The 26,924-nt window shown below is 33.0% G+C and overlaps 1 long non-coding RNA gene across 1 annotated transcript in view; it reads right to left on the reverse strand.

The window, feature by feature from the left end:
* Window positions 1–13,360, reverse strand: part of LOC127725649 (uncharacterized) — a 28,627-nt gene extending 15,267 nt beyond the window's left edge. Inside the window, exons 1-3 of the long non-coding RNA XR_007993088.1 lie at window positions 13,329–13,360; window positions 12,886–13,103; window positions 76–383 (exon numbers count right to left, since the gene is read on the reverse strand). This is a non-coding gene — a long non-coding RNA (uncharacterized LOC127725649). The remainder of the gene's footprint in view (window positions 1–75; window positions 384–12,885; window positions 13,104–13,328) is intronic.
* Between the last annotated feature and the right edge of the window lie 13,564 nt (window positions 13,361–26,924).

Consider the following 26,924-nt stretch of genomic DNA (forward strand, 5'->3'; position numbering starts at 1 on the left):
GTATCTGACGTTTATTTGATATTAAAAATATATTGTTATTTTCTAAAAATATTATTTATATATTAACCTACTTACACTCAAATTCACCCATGTTGATTGTCAAATACGTTGGATATCTGTCAAAACCATACACGCAGACATACTCTTTATCTAGGTCGGACTCCTGAAAATTCAGTATTTCAAGACCAAATCCAATGTTTGTCAATCTTTCTTTGTATTTTGACTCGTTAACAGTGAGGTTGTTGTGCGTCAAGGGGACAATACCTCTTTCCCATTTTCTGGTAAGTTTTGTGTTAAATTCATCATTAATCTTACAGAATAATTCTACGGGTTTGTTAAATATGGCCGGCGAGGTTTTGACGAACACATCTTCAATTCTCTGGCTGAAAATGGAATATATGCTTAATTAGACCGTGGATGTATTGCATTGATAATATATTACTTTCGTGATGAGACCACATATATCATGGCATAGGTAAAGAACTCAGATTATAACCCACTGAGCACCCTGTAGTTCCGTTGGGAGTTGAAATATCAAAGGCACTGGGTGTTGTGTTCTTTGATTTAGATTATATTCGCCGGCATCCTCCACGCCACACTAATTACTTTTGACGATTAGATATGAATTATCGGACAGTCTTCTTATAAGCCCATGATTATGTTGCCATGCAAAGGTGTGGAAACGCTCAAAGTCTTGAATCAAAAAAAGTTGTTTTGATTGATGTTTATTGGGAAAAAATTGATCAGGAAATAAGAATGTTAAAACTTACTAGTACATCATTGTTAAAAGAGCAAAATCAGGAAATCATGTGGGAACTGGCTTGACAGGTATTTTCTATTAAATTGTTACAGCTCTAGAATCGGTGGCACTCGAGGAAAGACAACAACTGAAACTGCGTTAGCTGACAGTAGGTGTTGTTATGGTAAAAAGAAGAATAATGTTCTTATTGAGTATAGTTACATTAAAAGTGAGAATGACTTTGCAAAGAAAGAAATTCTATAAATATATTTCTTTCAAACGGAATAGCACATTTTAATTTTTACGGCGTTGTTAACCGCGCCCTGCAAAAGTTTAGATACGATACGGGTAAACTTATGAATCCTTTAAATAAACTTATTCCAAAAGGTTACCACTGTAATTAGATTTTTGAACATTGTTTTTATTTGTATGAATATTCATTTTGTTTTCAGTAATTAAGACCATACTAAATGTTAGTGTTATAATACACATATGCACTTTCATGGTACTACAATCTGTCGATATCTATATTTTCGCATTGCACAAAGTCATGTTTTCTCTGACTGTTATGACGTCTTTACACTTAATCCATTGGATTCCGGATTGCGCTGATTTATAATTTAGTTTTAGATAAATGATTGTTCTGTTAGTTGTTATTGGCTTAGGACTAGCTTTCAGTAACTTCGAGTACTTACTGATCTAAACCGTATGTCTTTTTTGTTGCGAGGATTTATAGATTCCCTGCAACGTCCTGCCTGTGTGTTTTAGATGCGTTTCCGCTTCGATCTATCTGATGAGTTAGCACCTTTTCAACGGATTTTATAGTTTTTTCTTATGTTGTACTGTTAAGCCACTATCCCAGGTTAGGAGGAGGTTTGCGCCTTCAAACATTTTTAACCCCGTCACATTCTTTAAGTGTCTGCCCCAAGCCAGGAGCCTGTAGTTCAGTGGTTGTCCTTGGTTCATGCCTGTCATATTTGTTTATTTTTTCTCGTAATTTTGTTTTGTTTTAAAGTAGGCCGTTAGCTTTCTCAATTGTTCGGTATGGGATTTTTCATTGTTGAAGGCCTAGAATTGCTTACATTTACTTTATTTGAACTTTGGTGGATACTTGTCTAATTGGCAATCATACCACATCTCATTATTGTATACAAACTTTATCAGAGATGTGACTTATTGCCAATATAAGAGATTTTGTTTGTCAATGAAGAAATGCATACAGTTGTGACAAAAGTGGATAAAAGAGAGGCGAAAGATACCAGAGGGACATTCAAACTCATAAGTCGAAAATGAACTGACAACGCCATGGCTAAAAAAGAAAAAGACAAATAGACAAACAATTGTACACAAAACACAACATAGAAAACTAAAGACTGAGCAACACGAAACACACCAAAAACTGGGGGTGACCTCAGATTCTTCGGAAGAATAAGCAGATCTTGCTCCCCATGTTGCACCCGTTGTGTTGCTCATGTTAGTACAAACCACGAAATAAGTCTTTATTCGGTAGGTCACATTCGGAAAAAATGGGACGGGATTGTAGTTACGACATTAGGAACATATCCGTTATCATCTGTGAAACGGATATTCCATAACGGTCAACTAATTCGTGATGGCGTCCGTAAAACTTACGAAGGGATGATTTCAACTTCACCACTTGGAACTCTTGGTTTATTTGCTTTCTTGTGAGCAGCAACCCTCTATCAAGGAGATCATGATAGGAAATACAAGCCCTGGAATATCCTTTTTAACTGGGAGATTTACTCCGTATGCAGGCGCTGCTGGAATGTTGCTACATAGAACTGGAAAGATACAGGACATTGTCCTGCATTCATTTGAATATATTTAGAAATTCAAACTATACTTGCCATAAGTTATTGCAATATTAATGAAGCACTAGTTCGATACCGAGTCTCAACTTACCTTTACGAAAAAGGGGAAAACAGGAACAAGAATATTTAACTGTTTTAAATATGAAGTACTTTTATAAATAAAACCTTTTTTTTCTACTTTGCATGACAAAAGATTTCAACTTTCAAGAAATTGCTATTCTTCGAAAAAATCGATTGTCATTCCACAGCAGAGAAATAAATCGCTCAGAATTGACTTAGCAGTTGCTAAAATAGTATTACAAGCCACCAAACACTCATTTATATGAATTAATAACAAATAATTTGTGAATCAATCATTTAACTAGTATAGAGCTGATTGGCCGTTATGGAATATATGTATCACAGATAACGACAAATATATTCAAATTGTCGTAAGTACAATCACTTTCTCTCTTCCTCGAATGTGACCTACCAAATTAGACTTATCACCGTGTTGGTACTTACATGAGAAACACGACGGGTGCGACATGTAAAGCAGGATCTGTTAACCCTTCCGGAGCACCTGAAATCACCGCCTGCTTTTGTTGGGGTTCGTGTTGCTCAGTCTTAAGTTGTCTATGTTGTGTTTTGTGTACTGTTGTTTGTCTGTTTGTCTTTTACTTTTTTAGCCCTGTCGTTGTAAGTTTATTTTAGACTTATGAGTTTTAATGTCACTTTGATATATTTTGCCTCTCTTTAACTAAATGTATATTACATCCTATAACCGGTTTCCGTTTTTCCACAGGCAAGAGGTACCACAGATCAAAATCTGTTTTACACGATTGCAAAATCCATTGTCAATCACTATCAACTACTAAATTGTGCTTTAAATATTGTGTGCCATATACATAGTCATGAAGTTTTCCTGCCGTTCGTGCAGGATGTTTTGGGATTTCTTCTCCCCACCCCCCCCCCCCCCTCCCTCCACCCCCAAAGAATTGCGCGTTCATATAGTTCAAATAGTCCTCGAAAATGGTGGCAGAGCTAGAACTGTTAAAGGTTGAAATGTTTCATTCAGAGCTAAAACTCCACATACTCTTTTAGACATGGATAAAGTTTGGTTGACGACGTCTTTGATGTTTGTGCTGAATATAATAAATAGAGTAATTATTACCAGGCTTTTACGCAAACAATCAGTCTACCAATTCTAAATGATGTATAATTTTCCATTTCAGGAAAAGCCAATTGAACAATAATATGGACTTCTTTGTAATTATTGCAGCAACAAATGCATGTTGTATCTAAAATTGGACCCACTAGAAAAGGGAGAACGCTAGAAGGTTTGTATCTGAAGTTAAAAACAACAACGCTGTAGATCTTTGAATATTGTTTATATTATTATTAATATTGAATTAAATATTCTTCTAAAATTTTGGGATTTTTTAACGAAACTCATCAAAGATACCAGACTTATAATTTTGTACGTCAGACACGCGCGGTTTGTCCACAAAAGACTCACCAGGGGCGCTCTTTTTGTATATCTTTGATATATTTCATGTTACTTTTTAAAAAAGGAAGAAAAAACAATGACTTACTTTGAAAATAAAGTTTTGAATTACAAAATATTCTCAAATTAAGTACATCTGTCTTTGTTTTTGGATTATCGCCAGTTTTTAAGAAAGTTAGACCATGTATAGATCATGTTCTGTTAAAAGAAATATTGATCATTATACTTGATCAAATGGTCGAAGCCAGTACTTGCCAATCGCAGTCCAGCCTTCTAACGGTTCATGAATAATGCAATAAAGATACTTTATTTGTTTACTTACAATGCATAAATCAATACTAACCATTCCCATTTCACCCTTTGTTATCTCAAGACAACATACCTGTCGTTCTATTTGGTTAACTTTCCCATTCCATATAAAATTCCAAATAATATTGTTTAATTCTTTCGAATTTTTTCATGAATTCCCCGCATTTCAATTTCATAAGAGCACAAAGGCAATATGAAATTTCTTACTATTAAAGATTTACCACTAAATGTAAATTTCTTGCTTTTCCACACGGGAACACTGTTTTTTTAATCTTTTCTATAATGCTTTGCCATATAGCATCATTATCAATTTCATAACCATGATTTACTCCCAAGATTTTTACATTACCTGTAATCCATTTATTTTGTTAACTGTCAGCTTTTGTTTTATCGTAATTTATTTTAAATCCCGAAGCCTTTTCATATAGTGTTAGAATCTACTGATTTCTGATTTTTATTTAAAAGTTGTGTGTAATCAGCAAACATGCATAATTTAGTTTCAATACTTTTTCAATTTCCTTGTTACCTTGTATTGCAAATGCCATTGGTTCTGCTTGGAGAATGAATACGAGTTATCAGAAACTTTTTTGAAACATGTCCATTCGTTTTTGTGCATCAAAGGCTTTTTGTTGGTCAAAAAATATTATTATTCCATCTTTGTCTTCGTTGTCTACATAGTCTATTATATCCTGAATCATACTGTTAGCATCACTAATGTTTCTTCCCTTATCAAATCCTTTTTTGATCTGAATGTATTCTCAATCTAATTGCAAGACGTTTTGCTATGATTTTATTATCGGTGTTAAGTAAGGTAAGATGTCTCCAGTTTTTAATATTTTCTCTTTCACCACCTATATTGTTTTGCGTAAGAACCCCTTTATGTTGAGATTTACTTAAAACATTTTTGCTAAATATTTCTTGAAGGGGTGTAAAAAAATCGTGTCCTATTATATCCCAATACAAAACGTAAAATTCAGATATATTGCCATCCTCAGCTGGCGATTTCTTTTCTAACTCTTCCAAACTTATATATTAATTTCAATCATCTCCTTATCGTCGGAACTTACCTTATTTTCAATAAATTGGCAAAGCTTTTCACCGCACTGTTTGTCCCACCCTTTAGAAGTAAAAAGTGTGGAATAAAATTGTACTTGTTCATCAATATCATATTTATACATACCCGTTTTTGTTTTTATGCGATTCCAATGTTTGTTTTGACCATTTTACTTTTCTAAATTAAAATATATTTCGTGGAGCCTTCTTCTGTCCATTTAACTGTTGCACTAATTTTCACAGATTCTGCCAAATTTCAATAAATGGGTCGTTGTAAAAAAATGTCTATCTTAGACAACTAGTAAAGTAATACAAAGTTGAGAAAAAAAGTGATTTCATTGTACATGTCAATACTTTAACATCAGTATAAACTAAATACAAAATATGCAACCTTAAACTGAACGGTTAGTCTGTAAAGTGAACATGGTGTACAAGGAGTCCACTTCGCAACGATTTTATTATGCTAAAATATTAGAGTTTAAAGGTATTTTATCTTCAAAAATCTGAGAAAATAAATGATTTATACGGTGTAACTATTTAATTTGCAATTTTAACTACTAGAAAAATATACAAATGTCCACTGTGTAACGATAAGTCCCCTTAAAACGGTCTTTGTCCACTACGTTGGTTTTCGACGCGTAATGGACGGTTTTTTGAAGTGGACAAAAACCGTCCATTTCGCAACTGGTTGTGTCCACTTCGCAACAAAAACGCAGCCATTGTTGTTACACGCGGTATCTCAAAAACATGTTTTTATGATTATCGTCTTCGACAATACATTTTATTTCTTACACTCGACGTTTTTCATGATTTGAGGTCAACATTTCCAAACGGATTCGCCTCCCCCAAATTTGTCTAGTCATTACCCCAGTTATCAAAATCAGTTTTCATACAATGTATTTCTTGCAGACAAATTATATCTAACTGTTTTTAGACCAACCAATTAAAAATTAAATCCGGTTTTCTATTGTAAACCCTTTACATTTATTAAAACAATTGATAAAGTCATATTTAGTTTGTATAGATTGTTTTTTATTTCGTCATTTAAACAGGTCAGTAACTCTAGATTTCCTGATGTCAGTATATATTTGCATAGTAATTTCCAAAATACAAGGTAACATGGCCTTGAAAAACTGACCAATCGACTCAATGAACTACAATGCATTGTGGGCTACTACGAGTTAACCATCAACTAAAAAACGTGGAATTAGTGGGAAAACTGTCAACTTATATTGTGTCTGAGACTCTCATAATAAATATTTTTGTCCAGCCAATGTATTAAATGGAAAATATATAACATAATCTTCAATTTTGCTTGCTCAGATTGTTTATTGGTTATACGATTCGACTTTCTTTTACGCCTTATAAAAGTAGTTGAACAGGTTTTGTCCATTGTTATGCATTGTACATGTGCATAAGTTTCACGTGAAACAGTGAAATTTGCAATGAGGTGACCAATGTCAAGTATTGACAAAAAACATTTGAGCTTTTGAAACTTGCCAACACGGTTTGAAGGAATGGGTTACACACTTCCTATGTATATGCTCTTGGGTTGTTTTGTATCTTGTATAATGTCATTCAAAAAAATTGTCACTTTGAAAAACACAAAAACAAATTTGTTGAAAAGTAGGGACAGTTAATAGTTTAACATATATTGTACAATTTTTTCAGTAGAAGAAGTCCGTCTGTTGCCATAACTTTCGGTACGATATGTTTCAGTTTTGTATCTACAACTCGGACCTCCTTCACTACTTACCATAATGAAATGAAACCTCATATTCCTTACCATACAATGCCATTTTGAACACCATATTTTGTTATTGGTCAAAACTATTTTGGGGTTTTCTATTTCCTAAATATGAACGTTGCTCTTGTTTGATATGGGGTACCCATATTGTATCTACAACTCCTCCTAAACCACTAATTATGATTTAATGAATCTTTCTAAGATTCGTTATCATATAAGGCCATTAAGCAACTCCTATTTGGAAAACCAATCATTCTGAAAAGTATTTGTGTTTGTTTCTCAGAGACAAAGTAATATATGCATACCATTCCTCGACTTGAATAACCTTTTTAATCATAAAACTAGGTACAATATCATTACATCAATTATGTGAATAGCTGAAACATTTTAGTGACCCAAATCGATATTTGACACACTCTAAGTTTTCCCCTGTTTTATGAACCCACTTAAAATTCCAGGACCCTTTATTTAAATATCTGAATGAAAGTTAATCTTAAGGGTAATTATGTTTTTCACTGTTGTACATGTTTGGGTGCTGTCTTGTGGACGAATATCTGAAATCATTGTTTAATCATCTATAATATTAATCGCTTTATTTTGGGTAATTCAAACACTCGTTTCGTCGTATAGAAACAACTATTCGTTAATCTGAGCATGGAAAGAATGCTTTATATCACGAACTATAAATGTAGATACAAAAGTTGAAAAAACTTACTAAATTATTTATCCCGCAATGCATGAAAACATGTGTTGTGTTTCAGAAAATAACACGAGTTTTCGGTTTGTCATAAACACGTAGTAGTCCATCATGCATTGTTACCCATTTTTTGGATTAGTCAGAAACTTAGGTAAAACAAATTGCGTCATACGTAAATAAACAATTATATTTGCGAGGACATGAATCCTAATTTATACATATCTATATAAGGTAGTGCTCTCGACCTGTTAAATGTTTTACTAGAATGCATTGAACCTGGATATATCTATTTAGTAAAATAAACTAAAAGATCCATCATGTGTATACATGTGCGTAAACAGATAAAGTAGATATTTATTTATTATGTATCGTTTTAAAACCGTAATAGGTCTAATAAATCGATAAATATACAAGCTCCCCATATATAACATCACAATTAGATACATCTTTGCAATTTTTTATCTTTAAACGAAATTCTCATAAATAAAGCATGCATACGAATAATATTTAAAAAAAGTGGACATAATATTTACAGTGATCATATAAGATAATGTTTATCTACACGGGTTTATTCATGTTTTAGTCCCTTTGTAGATACTTTGAATAATCGGTCTGCAGATGTTTGAATAGCCGTTTTGTAACTCCCGTTGCGTTTGCAATCTACTGGAGTGTGTGGTACGGTTAAGTTCGTTTTTGGGCTATGTAGAAACTTACTGTTTATTCTCTGAGCGCTCCCTGTACTGACGTGTACCCCGCTGCTGTCATTTTTATCAAGGCTCTGATTACAGTTCCATATTTATAAACTAATCGTTTATATCAACAATATTTACAATTTTGTTCTCGAACACAAAGTTTTTTCATGAAACTATGTACATTTTAGTTGTTTCATTTATTTTCTGAAATTGTGCACTGTTACCTTTTCGCAGTATGATATTGCAAAGGCCTATTTGTGCCACTGGACAGCTAGACTTCACATGATTGACAGCACTTGGTACAAGAAGGTTTATTTGATCAAATTCAAATCTGTTTCTACTTATGTAATTTGTGTCTAAACAGATAACAATTTTTCAATATCTTTGTTTTCAGTTTTTTGAAAGGCTAGATCAATGTTTGCTCAATTTTGTAAAAGGATCCTCTAGAAGCGTTACTAAAGAATCATCGATATGTCCTAGCTCCGTTGTTTGATAATGTTTGAATTTGTCAGTTTTTATTGACTTCCCCTTTCTAGATTTGCCTTGGAGTTCAGTATTTTTGTCATACGTTTTGGCTGGCAAACAGAGCAAAACAGTCATCAATAACCATACCAACAAATGCAAACATATGTATTACTGGTTTCATTGACATGACTAAACCATGGCATCTGATACCAACCTTGATTCAATCGACAACTTAATCCGTCATTCAAATTTACTGCTATATGTCCAAGAATGGTACTAATGTTTGTTATTCGTATATAATACAACATAACATTAGTCCCATTTAGAGATATAAACGTATATCAACTTCCATCTTCTAAAAATAACAGTCATATAAACATATAAACCTGCCATAAAGACAGCAATATTCAGAACGCCACACAGCCCATTTTATTGCTCTTTTTGCTCGGTAAGAAGATAAGAGACATAAGAGACTGTTAAAGAATGTGGATCGACATTCGCCAATTAACCAATCGTTGAAAATACGTCAATGTTTATATCTGAGTCATGTATAGAGCAATATTTCACTGCTTAGCTAGGCATTCAAACTTTAATGACTTTACTATTTAGTCAGGATACCATCAGCTCAAAAAGCAAAAAAAAAAAAAGAAAAAAAAAGAAAGAAAAGTAAGCCTTGTGTGTTCTTCCAGTTAAGTTGCATTAGTACAAATGTACCCCGTTCGGTTGAAACAATTTATTAAGGGGTGATGCCGTTTTCCTTTCAAACTCTTAGGATGAATATCTTTATCATATGATTTTTTTCCTCAATAACAGGAAGCCAACCTAAATAATCCCATTGGTTATGCCTCTTTGCTAACCCGATTTAGGTATATCGGCCATTTATTATTGTCCAAAGATGCAATTAAGACAGAATCAGAGAAAATATTGAAAGTAATATAGGCCTGCTCCAACTATCACATATGAAGTCCTACAGCTTATTATCTAATTTATGATATTAACTAGAAGAATCATATTGCTCAACTTTCACATTCTTACAACTATACAATTCAGGAAGACACCATTCATTTATGTGTTAAGAGGAAGACCTTAAATGTCTATTATCATTTATTTGAAATCACCAAAGACACACTCAGTCAGCCCAAGAACATGTGCATTTAGAACATAAGGGATTTACAACTCAATGAACTGACATCAAGGGCTTCAGAAAAGCGGTTTTCAGTTGAGATGCAGAGAAGCTTCTAACCTTTGAGACAGAGTGTTGGTGGAAGGAGTAGCAAAAGAAGGAAAACATAAGAAGTCGACTTAGTAGTACCACGCTTACATGGATGTGCAAGTGCATGTTCAGATGAGAGCAGGTACGGCTGGAGACGTACATAAAACAGAAATTTTCTTTTGACATTACACTAAAAATAGAGAGCCAATATAAAGTCTAGTCTCATACAAAAAAGAAGATTAACCTAGACTAAACACTAGAGCCATCTAATCATGAGAAGAGTAATGAAGTTTCATATGTTCTGTTATTGTTGCCCATACCATCCGGCAGACAATATTTGACAAGCCATGGATACTCCAGTACAGGATAATGACCAATATGAATATAACAAGATGTCAGGTATACAAGACAATAAGATATTAACCAAACGACATTATTAACCAAAACCATATATATCTCATAAAAGGCAAGCACAGTATTCAAAATTAAGCCAATGAATATACAATGTGTCAACCTCTAATTCATGACGAGTTACAGGTTGTGAATAAATAAAACAAGATATGACATTACGGAACTTTGACGGTTTATCTATTTTGGTGTCCTGTCCAAAGAGGCCGTTACCTCTAAAAGCAATAAAAGCACGTGCTATCAATTAGAGAGTACAACTAAAGAATTATGAGATCAACCATTTACCGAAACACCGATTTAAGTCTGAATTGTGTTGAAATATCTAAACAAGAAATGAAGGTCTAGCTACAGCAAATCGGACATGTCTCAGATTGATATACGATATTGCATACAACTATAGATTGTTGAACATGAATTTAAATTCAAGTGAGTAAATAGCTCCTTCGAGAGCGAAAAATATTTATAATAAATAGCCCGTGCCCCAAAAATACAAAAGTGATATGTGCCAAATCAAACAAACAATGTTTGGATAAAAATCTAAGGCAACTATTATTCTCTAACGATATTGACTGCGGTTCACATATTATTACATATGCATTGAATGTGAATAGTGGCGGGAATCTGAATTAAATGGCATAAGAAGGGTAAGAGTATACTAAGGAAGTAATCAAAAACCAGTAAAACATACTATACAAAGAAAAACGATCAGAAAAGTACCAGTCCATAAAAGACTTGGAAGATCACTAAAGATTGAGCAAAATGAACCCAAAAGAAAAGACGGGATGAATTCATGCGAACCGAAAGGGCAAACAGTTTCTGTTCCGTCAGTGATACTGATGGCGTAAAGAGATTTCCTCGGAAAGTATTAGAAGACAATCAGAATATTTATTTTGGAATCACTTTTCAAGTTCTCTACAAGCCACACATACTTTTTATTTATTTTATTTTCATAAATTGAAACCAAATTCATATAACAATGCAAGAAAAACTAAAATTCAAAAACGTTCAAAACTTCCCAATAAAAAGTTTTAAATGTGGTTTGAGTACAGATTTTGTCCTTCAAATGAAGTTAATATATATACCAGCGCTTTATAATAAAGACAATCTGACTATTTTATTGGCAAAATACAAGCGCAAAAATATAACGTGTTTTTTTTTTAAATTCCATATAATTCTAAACTTGAGCTTCAATCATCTTGAAAACTAGCACACGGTTTAATTTGTGATATTTGACATCATGTCACCATTCCACACTTTAAAAGTATTAGAAAACTAAATGCAGGACTGTCCCGACTCCAATGAAAAGGGTAGTCCTGAGTATTAGCAAAATTTTGCCTCCCATAAATGTTCCTTTATTTACACCATAGTACAGGTAAATGTCCTAACATGAAATGACAAAGTTTTACTAAATTCAAGTTGTCAATTTATTTTTAGAGCTTTAGAGTATAATCAGTTTAAAGTACCAAAGATGCCTATAGACAATCTTAGGATGTGTATATGGATGTGAATTATTGCAACCAACTCGGTACATGTTTTTCTAGCGGTTTACAAATGCTTAGCAAAACATTTTCTTTGCAAATTTGTAATAATACTGTTGAACGCACTGCTTGTCTGTGAAGGGGAAGTTGAAATGGGTCAAAAATGCTCTTCAACTTCGTATGTAATTTTGAATTTTTAACTGTTTAGTCTTTTGTTGGCCAAACGCTCGTCTGGCGTACAAATTGTTAATCCTGGTATCTATGATGGGTTTATTAATACAAAAATTTGTACCGTTAATAAACAATCTTAAACTCCAAGTTTGTGATGACACACATGATCACATATTTCGAGAAGCTTTATCAAGTGTTACATCACTTAAGTTTGTACTTACCTGCCGGAGGCATAATTTATGCAAAATATTAATGCAAAACATACTATTCCAATTTTTTTCATATCTTAAAGAGTTGGAAATGAAATTCAGAAACTCTTTGCTAAAATCTCTATTTCCTGGTTATTTAACCGGTAGTTAACATGATAAACGCTTACGCATGCGCATTTTAAATCTCGAAAAATGACGGTTTCTTTCGAGATTTCCTTTTGGAATAATAATCCATATTAACTGTTTATATATTGTTGTTAATTTTCGATATTCAGAATATGTTTAATTCTAAGAAAATAATTCTGGATTTAATAAATCAAATAAAAGATACATAAGCTGTGTCGGTTCAATAACATGAGAGGTAGTAATTTCAAATTGACACCTACCTTCTTGGACAAGATCATTCTCTGAATTCCCGTAAACAGGCTATTTGTTGTACTTTCAATTATAGGCATGTTTTCAATGTTGACGTTGCCCAAAAGTTATTGTTCTTAATTAACACCGCAGATAAATCACACTTTCACATACAATTTTTCTTTTGAATGATAAAACGTTGTCACATAATCCAAGTTCTTCTTTTCATGTTTCATCTGTAAATTTGATCCTTAAACAAAATTTTACTATTATATTAGCATGGCATTTATTTTATTTAAGTTTACAAAATATTTCATATCTGTATCTCTTACCAATTTGTATTCACAAACTGTTTAGATTTGATTTCTTCCAGTTAGGAGAAAAAGAAAAAGTAAAAAACATAATTTTCGTTTGGAAAATTTAGAACCATTTCGTTTTTAAGTATTTTGAATAACCCTATTTTAATATGATATACCTTTAGAATATTCCCGTTGGAGTAGTGTTAATAGTCCCCGTTTGTATGATACATACCTAAAGCCTGGCTTTGCTCCAATATTTCGTCTTAAATCTTATTTTACGTATGTACAAATGATTTTAATATCATGTTCATAAGATAGATAACAGGTAGTCCGTGTAGTTTTTCGGTATAGATTTATTATCATTAAAGTTATCTTGTGATCGAAGGTCGAAATCTGAACGCACGTTAAGATCGAAACGCAAATCTTTTCATATCATATATATAAAGTAGGTATTTTTTTAACATGATTTAAAGGATGATTAGTAGGAATATTTTAAGGGCATGTTGGATAGGGCTAAATGTTTGCCTATCAGACCACCCTCAAATCTGATAAAGCAGTTATTGATTGAGTTTTTTTTGTGTCCATGCATGACACTGTCCTGACTCGTAGTATTAAATTTAACGGTCACATTCCAATCGCATATGGTTAGTTTGCGTATATGCACATCCCGCATGGTCATCCCCTCAGTAAGAGTTTAACTGTCGTGTACTTGAAGTTTGAATACTTCATACTTACTTACGTCGTATATGGAATATGTAAATATAGATCTAGAGCCATTCTGATCAGAAAAAGGAAGTTAGGATGCAATGTGTTTGAAGAAAGCAACGGACGTACGGACGGACGTAAATATGAAGTTAATTGGTTTTCGTTCTATAACTTTAGTTTGCCCCAACCAAATGTTATGAAACTTAAACACAATCCTAATTTCCACTAAACATAGATCAATTTCGTAATACGGTGGAGTCACTTTTATCGTTTTTGAGTTAGGTCCCTTTTAATATAAAGGACAAACTGCTGAATTTGCCGTTTCTGCATTAAGTTGCAAGGAAAAGAAAACGTCCTTAAGTTTGAATTAATACTTTGACTCTTGCAAGCTGGGTCATATGTGTCCCATGGACACATTCGACTTGTTGAAAACATATCCAGAAATCAACGCCACTTTGCTTATTTGAATATTATACTAAAGAAATCGGATACGGGTCACGGAAATTATATTGAAATGATAGGGAATTTTGAAAAAAAATCTCTGTTTTAACTTTAATTTAAGTGATAGACAGGTTGCGGGGACAGAAAATAAATATACACAACAATATACACCATTTAAACGAAACATAATGACTGTCGTTGCAAAAATCAAGGTTCCTGAGCTATTTTAAAAATCGGAGCGAGAGGCTTTTAACATTGCAGTATAAAATACAGGCTAAAATGGCTGAAACGTCAAATTTGCAAACTTCGTGTTGAAATTTGGCTAACAAGGTCATTACAAAAACAGGTTGCGGGGATGAAACTTGAAACTTGAATGTCCAAAGAATAAGCAAGTCCAAACCTTGTATGTGTAGTCGTTGAACTCTAGGTTCCCACGTAAAGTTAAAATGCCCCTATTTCAAGAAGAATAAACTCACGAAAACACGAAAAATTCACTAAATTCGCGTTCATTGTTTTGATTTTGACCGCCTGACAACTTTACGGAAATATCAGAGTGATTATAAACAAGGATTCTGTGACGGGCAACTTATAATATCCGTGTTTTAAAGATTTTAATGATATCAAGCCAGTCCAGTTCAAACTATTATCACGTGGTACAATTCTCATTTACATATAATGAATATTAATTAGCAAAAGTACTACTAATTTCTGGCTATGATCACTCACAGACGGATACGTTACGGTAACGAGGTATTATTGTATCTTACATCATATACTTAAGACGTTATAAATTTTTTAAGTCATCAATACAAATTCATACAGTTTAGACGTCTATATTTTTATACATGCAGTTTTAGAATAACCACTTTATTTATTATTTTTAGGTCTTTTTGGTTCATAGCTCTTCATCTTTTTTGGTTCTTATACATCCTTGTCTTTCAAATACATGGCTTTGAGGATTCATGATGAAGACAAATCCAGAAAAGCTCTTCGGACGCATGAAATTTACAACGAGTTGTTTTCATTTTCTAGGATACTACTTTTCATACATGTAAATTGCTACTGAAAATAAGTCGATTCATCATAAATGCATTTATGAGGGTCTATCATAAATACGCTATCGTTAATTCATTTACTATAGTCCATCATTTACGATCGTATGGTAAAATAAAGATCAATTTAAAGCATCCGTCTTTGATGAAAGGATGTAATACTATCATTTACAACGTAAAACTATGAAAATATCATGGTATAATCAATTAGGTTCCCGCATGCTATATACAAATGTACATTTGACCACGTTGCAAGTTCAGAAATGTAATGTATTAATATTAAATTACATAGTGTTATGATATTGTAACTATCATATTTATTTAGTTGACCTAATTTGTTTTGTGTGGCCTAAGAATGTTTACATTATATATTTGTTTACATTGTGTACAAAATAATACACATTGTGTTACAACTATGCAGTTTAGAAATCACTAGAACCATCATGGATACTCATGGAATGATTAGAACTTTCTAGTTCACTTACATAACGTTTCCAGAATGATCATAACAAAAGATGCGTAATTCAAATCTACCGTTATCTAGAACGTTCCGTTACAAGTATTTAAATGCAGACCCTTAAGTTAGACTTAGATATATAGACTTAGACATCAATAGACATCAACATTCTCAGCAGTTGGATTGACACTTTATTTACAAACTACATCATACTAGATTGTGACCTATTGGACGTAATATTCTGTGTGGATTCCCGAGAAGATTTACGGACAAAGAAAAGATAAAAGATTCGACTCATATTTTGACAGTTAAGTTGACATTACTATTTGTGTAATACTTCTTGTAAAATTGTGTATAATAAATATTGTTAAATTTTATTATTGATTTGTGTCTTTTGTTGGCTACAATTAAAAGTCTATTTTTCTGTCGTAACAATAGTTGTAGAGTTGCAATTATTATACTTTAATTTAAAGAGTTGCTCTATTATAAATTACGAAATACAAAGTTAAAATTTCGAAATTTCAGTCTGACTAAAGCCAGTCCCCACTATCCATATGAACCTACGAAGGCAAGCGGATATTCGGGGCTGGCTTCTGTCAGACTGTTTCAAAGTTGCAATGTTAGAATGGTTTTAACCCCTTTGGCTTTCCATATTTAACTAACTTATACATTATCGTTTATTGATGTAGAGGAAATGATAAAATAAATCTGACACATTTTCAAAAAATATAATTGAATTGTGTCACAAGGAAATGTACAAATTCCAATAAATTTGATTTTGGACTTCGTGATATTTTACTGAGTTGATAAATTTCTATAAAGTATAAATAATGTTGTGTTTTCAAATTTCTTTATCGTAATGTAACATGGAGAAATCTATGTTTCTGTTTAGCAAATTTTTCCACTTAAAAAATTAGTAAACCTTAATTGCGGAAGAAATGTTTCCAATACTTCATATGAAGGTAAGTACATGTTTAAAAAAAGTTTGCGTTTTGCTTGTCTGTTGCCTCAGTTAATTTGAAAATTTTGAGAGTCAATACATGTCTTTCCGATTATTAAGAACATCTGATATATATTTAGTAAAATTACCTCGTGCATTTGATATTTTATACGATGTTGATGTGAATAAGTATAGATTATTACATGGCATTTTTAATATCAGACTCTTTATTGGCCCTAGGTCATGATATCAGCCCTAGAGCCGAAAGACTACAGGAATGATATCATGAACGAGGGCCGATGAAGGGTCTGGTATGAAAAATTACATGTTATGATCTTTTTATCATATACTTCAACAGAAGACATACAGACAAGAACTTTAATTTTTAAAACTTTGAAAAATGCATTCACTGTATTATTTGTTTTGCATTTTTCATAATATATTTTCCTGTTTCCTAATATGTTTTTTTTTTTATCCTACTTTGTTATGTTTTTCACTGTAAATGTACCATTAAGGTGTATTTCCGGAATTTGCCGAGAGACGTCGAAATTCCATACAATAACGTTACAGAAAGTCATGCGATGATAACTTGTAGCAGTTGGTATAAACCGGAAGCAGTTGAAAACGAAAGTCATGCACCTGAGATCACCCCCAGTTTTTGGTGGGGTTCGTGTTGCTTAGTCTTTAGTTTTCTATGTTGTGTCATCTGTAGTATTATTTGTCTATTTGTCTTTTTATTTTTGGCCATGGCGTCGTCAGTTTGTTTTCGATCTATGAGTTTGACTGTCCCTGTGGTATCTTTCGTCCCTTTTTCATATCACACGGCTAAGACAATTCTTCAGATTTTATGAATAAATATATGTACAATTTACAGTTTTATCAAGAGGTACAATTATACCATTATTTTCTATAGGTATATAATAAGAAGTAATTAACGTCTACACTTAGCGATTAATACCATAATTGTTTGTTTGTTTTGTTTTGTTTTGATTTTTGATATGTTTTTTGTTTTGTTTTGTATTGTTTATTGTTTCGTGTATTGTATTGTTTTGTTTTGTTTTGTTTTGTTTTTGTTTTGTTTTATTGTTTTTGTTTGTTGTGAGTGGGTGCTAAATGGGAACAATTTTCCTAGTCGAACAAGATAGGAAAAAAATCATATGTTTTTTTGTACTCTGGCTTTAGCCATAATTGTTTGACAGTAGGATAAACAAGTTGACATACTAAAATTTGAGCCATGCAATCAAGGAAAAACTACGTATTGGTATACCCCTGTCCCTAAGAAAGATTATTATAGTGACTTTTTTGCTCTCTTCTCAGAAATAAAAACCCTCTTTCGTCGTTATTTATCAAATCAACGAAACAAGTTTTAAAAACATGGAATTGTTCAAAAATGAAGTATAAGATCAGTTAAAATCGATACACAATATAAGAACTTGTTTTTAGGTTAATATATAATGGGCGTATGACATTTGCTCCGATTTTTAAAATTTTCATTCTTTCATTTGCGCCGATTTCATTTTTTCATTTGCGCCGATTTTATATTTGCTCCTAATTGCATTTACAGTTTAACACAGGTGAGTAAATATTTGTACATGTACTATACCTTGAATGTATATTGGTAAAATCTGGTTATAAACGTTGTTCACTTACGTTTAAGTTAAGAAGATCCAGCGGCTCTTTTCACAAAAAATCTTAAGAGTAAAATTACTCGTAAGTCAAACACATTTCAGTATAACTTACGATCAATTTTAATCGTAAGATTTTTTGTGAAAAGAGTCGAAGGCCGTTACGTATGTTAAAATGCGAACTCTAGAAATGCCCGCATCAGTACGTTAGCCAGAGAAAGAAAAGGTGGACTTCGTTATTGATAATTACGACAAATATAGAGACGAAATCACAAGAAAGGAATATATTAGATGTGTTGCCTATAAATACTCGGCAAAAACAGATTTATGATTTTAATGTATTCCGTTTTTATGGATTTTAATGTTTTAAATAGATTTTTAATTCGTTATTTTAGTATAAACAGAATTTAAGACAGAGTGCTTTTATCTTAGGTTTTTACTTCTTGATTTTAAAGTATGTGAACATAGTGCTTTTAAATTGACTTATCCTGCTCAAAATCCTACTTCCACCTCCCCGTGGTGAGCAGAGGACAACAGTTATATACATGTTATGATTGACAATTCATAACATTTGTGCAACTGGCGAACGGAAGAGGAGGTCTATAATAATAAACGAAAAATAAAATTCACCTGTAATTTACCTGTAAAAAAATCGGCGCATATGAAAAAAAAAATCGGCACAAATGAAAAAAAAAATCGGCGCAAATGAAAGAAAAAATCGGCGCAAATGAAATGCAGATCGGCGCAAATGCAAAACGCCGTATATAATAAATGCGTTTTGTTGAAATATTCTTTTTCACTTTTTGGTCTTTTGGAAAATGTTGTTTGTGCTGTATTTAGACCCCTCTACCAAGAAATTTGTTTTACATGCACACGTATAAAAAATGCGGTTTTTATCCAACGCAATCATAGGTTTGAACGTTGTTTTCAATTTAGACTTGTTTATATATATATATAAGTCTAAAGATTTGCACAACGGTACTAATATAAGATGGTAAAATACGAAGATGATGTTATAAAATCGTGTTGACAAATATTTCGGCTTAACAAATAGCCTGCGTCAGTGTCAATAATACTGGATACCAGTATTGTTAAAATTATACAAAAATGGCCCCGTCATATGCCCACATATTTATGGGCCAACTTGAAAAACGCCTCTTGGCTAGTGCTCCATACCAGCCCTTATCATGGTTCCGATTCATTGACGATATTGATTTCAAATGGACAGATTCACAAGAACATCTTAATGAATTTCTAGGACACTGAAACTCTTTCCACCATTCAATAAAATTTACATATGAATCATCTATGGAGAAAATAAACTTCCTCGACACTACGAGTTACATCAATAACGGAACCATTATAACGGACCTTCATACCAAACAAACAGACAAACATCAATTCCTTTCTCCTAAAAGTTGCCATCCTAAACACTGCTCCCGTGGCATCCTATCACCCAGGCATTGCGAATCAAGAGAATATGCTCTACTGAAAATACGCAAAATGCTAGACTTGGACAACTACGTAAACATCTAGTTGTTCGAGGATACAATAACAACATCATTGATAGCGCTTTCGAAAGAGCAAACAAAACTAGTCGCCAAGAACTTATAGAGTACAAAGATAAGAATAAAGCAGCTAACAGAACACCCCTTGTACTCACTTACCATCCTGATTTTAAAAATGTGTCTTCCATTGTTCAGAAGCATTGGAAAATTATAGAAAATGATTCAAATCTTAAAAAAAGTATTTTCCTCACAACCAGTCATGGTCTTCAGAAGACCTAAAAACATCCGTGACAAATTAGTGACATCTGTATTAGCAAAGCAGCCTACTCCATCTCCCGGTTGCTACAAACAATTTGGTCGAAGGAACTGCTTGTGTTGTAAAGCTGCCAATACAAGCAGTTCTTTCATCAGCTCCGTTACTAAACAAAATTATACCATCTACTCAAATTCCAACTGTAAAACGGAGAACTCAATTTATATATTAACATGTGACACTTGTGGCATTCAGTATGTGGGAGAAACAATGGACAAATTTAATATTCGGCTCAATAACCATCGTTCATGCTACAAAACCAACAAAAACTGTCCTCTCACACGACATCTTCGTTCAACGAAACATTCTTTTGATAATGTTACTTTCCAAATCATAGAAGTCAACACCGAGTGGGACACCACGGCGAGAAGGAGAAGAGAAAATTTTTGGATCCACCAACTCCACACTTTAGAACCTGATGGTCTTAACGAAAAAGATGAGAAAAGATACAGGAAAGATAAAGAATAATTTAGTACACAGCATCGTCCTTTTTATCCTGTAATATTGGCCAATGGACGCAATCATAGGTTTGAACGTTGTTTTCAATTTAGACTTGTTTATATATATATATAAGTCTAAAGATTTGCACAACGGTACTAATATAAGATGGTAAAATACGAAGATGATGTTATAAAATCGTGTTGACAAATATTTCGGCTTAACAAATAGCCTGCGTCAGTGTCAATAATACTGGATACCAGTATTGTTAAAATTATACAAAAATGGCCCCGTCATATGCCCACATATTTATGGGCCAACTTGAAAAACGCCTCTTGGCTAGTGCTCCATACCAGCCCTTATCATGGTTCCGATTCATTGACGATATTGATTTCAAATGGACAGATTCACAAGAACATCTTAATGAATTTCTAGGACACTGAAACTCTTTCCACCATTCAATAAAATTTACATATGAATCATCTATGGAGAAAATAAACTTCCTCGACACTACGAGTTACATCAATAACGGAACCATTATAACGGACCTTCATACCAAACAAACAGACAAACATCAATTCCTTTCTCCTAAAAGTTGCCATCCTAAACACTGCTCCCGTGGCATCCTATCACCCAGGCATTGCGAATCAAGAGAATATGCTCTACTGAAAATACGCAAAATGCTAGACTTGGACAACTACGTAAACATCTAGTTGTTCGAGGATACAATAACAACATCATTGATAGCGCTTTCGAAAGAGCAAACAAAACTAGTCGCCAAGAACTTATAGAGTACAAAGATAAGAATAAAGCAGCTAACAGAACACCCCTTGTACTCACTTACCATCCTGATTTTAAAAATGTGTCTTCCATTGTTCAGAAGCATTGGAAAATTATAGAAAATGATTCAAATCTTAAAAAAAGTATTTTCCTCACAACCAGTCATGGTCTTCAGAAGACCTAAAAACATCCGTGACAAATTAGTGACATCTGTATTAGCAAAGCAGCCTACTCCATCTCCCGGTTGCTACAAACAATTTGGTCGAAGGAACTGCTTGTGTTGTAAAGCTGCCAATACAAGCAGTTCTTTCATCAGCTCCGTTACTAAACAAAATTATACCATCTACTCAAATTCCAACTGTAAAACGGAGAACTCAATTTATATATTAACATGTGACACTTGTGGCATTCAGTATGTGGGAGAAACAATGGACAAATTTAATATTCGGCTCAATAACCATCGTTCATGCTACAAAACCAACAAAAACTGTCCTCTCACACGACATCTTCGTTCAACGAAACATTCTTTTGATAATGTTACTTTCCAAATCATAGAAGTCAACACCGAGTGGGACACCACGGCGAGAAGGAGAAGAGAAAATTTTTGGATCCACCAACTCCACACTTTAGAACCTGATGGTCTTAACGAAAAAGATGAGAAAAGATACAGGAAAGATAAAGAATAATTTAGTACACAGCATCGTCCTTTTTATCCTGTAATATTGGCCAATGGACGTTGCTAACTTCAACTACTAATTTTGTAAAAATCTTGAACTTCATCCAAATTATGTATTATTTTCAAGGCAGCTAAATTCAAGTGCAACATATACATTGAGCTGCAAAAGTTTCTTATCATCTACATCCGATTTCACCTGGATAGATGCACGCTTGATAAAGCTAGTTAGTCTAGCAAAATATTGCGTTTATTTTCATCATTTTGTAAATATTTTAAACATTCTTATATTTACATACTAAATAGTGTGTTAAAATTACATTGTTAGGCAATCTATATATATATATATATATAATTATTTCTGTGACTGGATCTTGCAATTATTTGTAGGATCCTTTACAATAGATATTTCAGCTGATCTGTAACAATTACATCTTCATGCCTTATATACCATGTACTGTATTACGACGCTAGATTAAAACAGACGAGGAAAGGTAACACCCGGCCACCGAAAGCTTTATTATTGTGAAGCCTAGGTGGTCGTGTGGTCTAGCGCGTCGGATACAGTGCAGGCGAATTGGTGTCACGATATCTCAGTAGCATGAGTTCGAATCCCGGTGAGGGAAGAACAAAAAATTTGCGAAAGCAAATTTACAGATCTAACATTGTTGGGCTGATGTTTAGACGAGTTATATATATATATATATATATATATATATATATATATTCATCGAGTTCAAAGATCATTTCGAATGCACTTCAAAGTGTTTTAACTTAATCTATTAATTTAATTATTAGGTCTTTCCACTTTTCTGTGGAAAGACCTATTGATTTTGTTCTGATTATTAGGTTTTCCACTTTTCTGTGGAAAGACCTATTGATTTTGTTATGATTATTAGGTCTTTCCACTTTTCTGTGGAAAGACCTATTGGTTTTCTTCTGATTATTATTATTTTCTTCTTTTGCTACATTTTTTCTTACGGTGCTTTGTGGTTTTACAAGATGTCGCTTAGATTTTTTGCATATGATATCGAACAGTTATTGCGATTTTGAAACTTAGCCGAACACTTTTTATTATAAGAGTTATCTCCCCAAACACTTCAAGATTACGACAAAATTATTTTACCAATTTGCTCGTTATATCCTCAGGATTTTTAGAATAATTTTGACCGAAGCGGTCCGGAGACTCCTTATGAGAGTTATTTCCGCGGATTATATAAACCGGAGGGAAAATATAATACAAGCCCAAACGAAAAAATATAAACAAGTCTAAATTGAAAACAACGTTCAAACCTATGATTGCGTTGGATAAAAACCGCAATTTTTATACGTGTGCATGTAACATATTTCGTTGTAGAGGGTTCTAAATTCAGCACAAGCAACATTTTCCAAAAGACCAAAAGAGTGAAAAAATATATTTTAACAAAACGCATTTGACTAACAGGTCGAACAACTGATGTTCTTAAACCCTGCCGACTGCCATTGACGATTGCCAAATAAATTGATCACAAGGTGTAACAAGATGGATCTCTATATTAATTTAATACCAAGTAGAAAACGATAAACTAGCGGAAAAGATGGTAAACCACAACATGAGGTGCTAAATTTTTTACACCATATCCGGATTTCGACAATAAATGTCTCTTCAGTGATGTTAGGGATCGAAAAGTATTTGGAAGGCCATTTAATTTACCTCAATTTAGGATAGACTCTTGAATTTTAAAGAGTCAAAATAGGATGAACGGATTATATAAACCGGAGGGAAAATATAATACAAGCCCAAACGAAAAAATATAAACAAGTCTAAATTGAAAACCACGTTCAAATCTATGATTGCGTTGGATAAAAACCGCAATTTTTATACGTGTGCATGTAACATATTTCGTTGTAGAGGGTTCTAAATTCAGCACAAACAACATTTTCCAAAAGACCAAAAGAGTGAAAAAAATATATTTTAACAAAACGCATTTGACTAACAGGTCGAACAACTGATGTTCTTAAACCCTGCCGACTGCCATTGACGATTGCCAAATAAATTGATCAGAAGGTGTAACAAGATGGATCTCTATATTAAATAGATCTCTATATTAATTTAATACCAAGTAGAAAACGATAAACTTGCGGCAAAGATGGTAAACCACAACATGAGGTGCTAAATTTTTTACACCATATCCAGATTTCGACAATTATTGTCTCTTCAGTGATGTTAGGGATCGAAAAGTATTTGGAAGGCCATTTAATTTACCTCAATTTAGGATAGACTCTTGAATTTTAAAGAGTCAAAATAGGATGAACGGATTATATAAACCGGAGGGAAAATACAATACAAGCCCTATATATATATATATATATATATATATAAAGGGGCCAGCACTTCTGACACTAGCTACACGGTCAATTGGTGCAATTAGTAATCCTGATAGCAATTCTACAAATTTTACTGTAATAAAAGTCAACATACTACAACAAAAAACATGTGTCATAAACAGTTTGACTGTCAACAAGCAAAATATACTCCATATCATCCTCGAACAATAATTTATTAAGACCCCTTTTATTGTTTATTTTCATCATGGTATGTTTAGCATGGTAAAAGTTGAACCCTGCAGCAAAATTGTGCTGATATTGATTCATTCACAAACTTCTTCTCATCAGGATATATTTGAAAACCGCAATTTGCTGTGAAACAACATTCATTTATTATATAGTCACTTTACTTAGCTCTTCTCAAAACACGTAACAGTCTTTTAGTCTTAGATAGACTAAATTATACATGATGTTTTTTTAGTTGTTATTGGCTTTCAACTAGCTGTTAGTAACTGCAAGTACTCTCAGATCTGTCCTTAGTTTATTTTTTTGCTGTTAGTGGTGAGGGATGCATATGGATTGAAGACAATAGTTTTTAGTTTTTATTAGTATGATTGTTTTTTAGTTATGATTTTTAATAGAGTAGAAATCGGTTTTTATTAATTGCACTTATATTTTTGCAAGTTTATTTTTATCGTTAATTTTCAATACAATTATGTTGAAATAAAGTTACATTTTCGTCTGCTAAGATTAGTTAAAGATAACAGTATTTTCCAAAGAATTTATTACAGTGTAGAAAGTTAATTGTTAATCTTAACGGGATTCCTAAATTTTATGACACCTTCAGTAGGTCAGTCTAGTCAGTTAGAGTTCAAATAATAGTCGTCTGCAAATGCAGCTGTGGCGATTTAATTACTTTGTTTTGATCATTTCTGGGAATCAGGTTAAATTAGTGTGAAATTTTATGTCAAATGTTCAGACGTAAACAGTTCGTCTTTTTCATGCGATAAGTTAACATCGAAAACAATGTTGTGAAATTGTAATACGCAATGATTGTAAATATTGTAAATATTGGATTAAAACGTAGTTATTAGCAAACATTCGAGTTAGTTATATGTTATGGATATAATAATGCTATTGGTATAACATTATCGTCGAACTCCCAAATCCCAAATCGTCGAACTTTATATGAACAATTTATTCCACTGCACAATTCAAATCGTCTCCGCAACATTTTGGTAGCAGAGCGTGGTTCAATGAACTGTAATCGTAATCGTATTGTGAGAAAATGAGTAATTGGGATTTGGAAATAGAAGCAGAGGCAAGCGAGGGAGACAAAATGGACGAAACCGTTATTGCTAAACCGGACGAAAGTGTACGATTAGAAGATCTAAAGAAGGAAAAAGCGAAAGCAAAATCGACATTCACAAAAACTAGACATTCATTACTACAAATTCTTGAAGAAGATTTTCCGGATCGTGAAGAAATAAAAGTATTTCAAGAGAAACTGATAAATGCGGAAGAAAAAGCGATGGATATTATGGGGAATATTTGTGATGAATATAAGCACAGGAATGATATACTAAATATGAAGAAAACAACAAAAGAGATGGAAAAAATGGAAGAGGAATTTACGGACGCAGAAAATGAGTGTCGTGATTATTTGATCGAGAGTAAGGTTGGGTCAAGCGTTGGTTCTAGTGTATCGAGAATATCGAAACGGGCTAATGTGAATTCCGGAAATAAAGTGGAAAGTAAACCTATAAATAAAGAAAAGGAAGTTAAACCAGAATTTGAACAAACTACGAAAGAAGAAAATAACGACAAGCAATTAAATGAAACGAAATTTAGTTCAGAATTAGGACAGGATATGTGGAAACAGTTGAAAAGAGTTTCAATACCGGTTTTCACAGGAAATAAAAGGAATTATCAGAGCTGGAAAGCTGCATTCTTAGCATGTATTGACCAAGCACCGGCAACAAAGGAATATAAATTATTACAACTGAGACAATATGTGGAAGGTGAAGCTTTGCAAGTTATAGAAAATTTAGGACATTCAGCAGTTGCTTACGATGCTGCAAAGGAGCGTTTAGAAAGAAAGTATGGAGGACAAAGAAGACAAATAACATTGTATATCGAAGAACTTGAAAACTTTAAACCTATGAGAGAAGGATTCGCTAAAGACATAGAACATTTTGCAGATTTACTGGATATAGCAGTTGTGAACTTGAAAGAAGCAGGTCGTTTTGATGAGTTAAAGAATGGTTCTTTGTACAACAAATTGCAGCGAAAGATGACGGAATCTATGTTGTCGAGGTACCATCGTTGGATATTTGAAAGCGGAAAAATAGAATCAGTTGAATGTCTACGGGAATGGATTTTACAAGAGTCAGAGTTTCAAACTATAGCATCAGAAACTATACACGGATTAAGTGCGAACACCAGCAGCAATTCACAGCGGAATTATAAAGGAAATCGTAGGGATGGATTTAGAACATTTTTTGGAGAATCGCAAAATGAAGAGAACATCGGA

This window comes from Mytilus californianus, unplaced genomic scaffold (assembly GCF_021869535.1).
Source record: "Mytilus californianus isolate M0D057914Y unplaced genomic scaffold, xbMytCali1.0.p SCAF_15, whole genome shotgun sequence".
Lineage (NCBI taxonomy): Eukaryota > Metazoa > Mollusca > Bivalvia > Mytilida > Mytilidae > Mytilus > Mytilus californianus.